Source organism: Sus scrofa, chromosome 1 (assembly GCF_000003025.6).
Source record: "Sus scrofa isolate TJ Tabasco breed Duroc chromosome 1, Sscrofa11.1, whole genome shotgun sequence".
Classification (NCBI taxonomy): Eukaryota; Metazoa; Chordata; class Mammalia; order Artiodactyla; family Suidae; genus Sus; species Sus scrofa.
Window position 1 is genome coordinate 1,012,336 of NC_010443.5, and position 2,297 is coordinate 1,014,632.

Sequence of the window (2,297 nt, forward strand, 5' to 3'; positions counted from 1 at the left end):
CACCGCTAGCGTCTCTGTCTTCCCACAGCAAACCCTGCTTAGGGTGCAAAGCCAAGAAAACCTCACGCTGACCTAAGCACCTTTGCTTCTAGGTTCATCTGTTTCTCACTGAAAGAATCTTTATTCTCTCTGGCTCCCAGTACATTCTTCCCAGATGCCTTTCTACAAACTAAGAGTAGGCGGCCTCCGAAATCCCGGAGGCCACGTGTCGGCGTATGTCATTACAGCTACGTCACTGACACCTGCCCCTTCCTTCAGCACCGAGAGATGTTCTCCTAGAAGATGCAGGATACATGTACCTATAGTGAAAGGGCGAAGGGCACCCACTGGGGGTCAGACTGTCCGGTTTTAATCCTGGCCCTGCCACTAACTACCGTAGGATCCTACCTCTTGGTTAAACTCGCTGTGACTCAGTTTCCTGTGCGACGACGGCAACGACACTGAGCCTGATGGTTGTTCAGGGTCCAGGCATCAAGGACCAGTGTAGTGACGGGTCCTGTTCTCTCCATCGGGACCTCCCAGGAGCTGCGTGCCTGGACCTCGCAGCAGCTCTCGCACATCCCCCCCCCGCCAGGCTTTTCTCCTTTCGCGCATTTGAAACCACTTCCCAGCATGTGCCGACGGATCCAGTACTCCGTAGTTATGGCCGCTGATAGAAATAAATGTCAAAAATGCAAACACACACCCACGAAACCTCCATCAAGCCCAAGAGGTTTTGAGAGATGCCTTCTGCTAGTTTGCAGATGATAAAAACTTTATACTTACATACATTCTCCGGAAGCCAGAGAACAACTTCCCAGATCATTTCACAGGACACTAAAATCCTAATGCAACCCAATCAGGGCACGAGAAATGAAAATTATGTGTAACTCCCATTGGTGAATATAGACACAAAACCACTAAACAAAATATCGGAAAGCAAAATTCAGAAATATTAATTTAAACATTGAACACCTATGAATGTTCCTCAATATTACCATAGAAAGAAAATTAGAGAGAAAGAGCCCCATATGGCTAGATTATTAGATGCAAAATAACAATTCAATACACACGAGGGTTCTACAATCGGTGAGCAAAATAATAATGGAAGGGCATATGCTCTTACCCCGATAAGGAAACACTGACATAGCCCTTTCAAGTACCAGACCTGTGGTGAGATGCGGAAACATCTCCTTCATAAACCAGTGGGGACTCTGACACCTCCTGCAGCCTCCCTGCTCCTCCCGCCCCCTCCCCCCTCCCCGCCCCTCCCGCCCTCCCCGCCCCTCCCCCTCCCCGCCCCTCCCCTCTCCTGCCCCTCCCCCTCCCTGCTCCTCACACCCTCCTGCGTTTCACCAGTGGCGCCTCAGGGTGGAAGGAACAGCACCGTCTCTGTGCTCAGAATACCCGACGACTTACACGGGAAGCAAGTAGGTTTTCTCATTGTGAACAAAGCTTTTTGTAGTCCTCAGTGTATGGCTGGCACTATTCTAGATCCTTTCATTGAAAAGAAAAAAAAAAACACTAAAAAAAAAGAAAGGAAAAGAAAAGAATTTCCCTGGAGGCCTAGCCGTTAAAGGATCCAGGGTTGTCAACTGCTGTGGCTCCGGGGCCTGCGGTGGAGAGCGTTTGATCCCCGGCCTGGGACCTTCCACATGCTATGGGTGTGGCCAAAAAAAGAAGAATGCTAGATGCTTTACTAAAAAGGCTATTGATCACAGTATAAAATTCCATTTTACATCTTTGCCCAGGAAACTTGAAAATCAGCACGTGTAATAGCAAATAAATAATTAACGAAACTGTCTAGGACTCATAATAAAAAAGCAGAACCCATAAAATAGCTCAAAATTGGGAGAAAAAAAAGATGAGGAAAAGTAACTTATAAGGAACCAAATTTGTTATAAATCGATACTTCTAAAGCAAAATGTAACAGCGATCTACAGGTGGACGGGTGACTTCGTGGCTTCACGGACAAAGTCAAGACCCCAGGGTGACTGACGGAGGCAAACTGAAGTTCCCCTGAAAATGAGATAAAACTGCAGTCGCTCTGGAAAACAACGCAGCCTTGCTGGTGAAGCTGGAGACCCAGCAACCCCACGCTTGGACATCCAGCCTCGAAAACGTTCCTGCACAGGCGCAAAACAGACCCAAAGGTGGAAGAGCAAAACTTTGAAAATCTCACAAAACTGGACAACATGGGACTCCTGCTGTATTCGTTCATGCAGTAACACACACACGTGGAAATAAGTAATATCGACACGCCTCAATGTGAATGAACCTCACAAGCAAAATGTTTACTATCAAGTGCAAGTCATGAA

At 47.4% G+C, this 2,297-nt stretch overlaps 1 non-coding gene across 1 annotated transcript; it reads right to left on the minus strand.

Annotated features, from left to right (window-relative positions):
- On the minus strand, positions 1,372-1,467 carry MIR9815 (microRNA 9815). Its single transcript, NR_128500.1, has one exon. It is a non-coding gene; the product is annotated as a microRNA 9815 (primary transcript).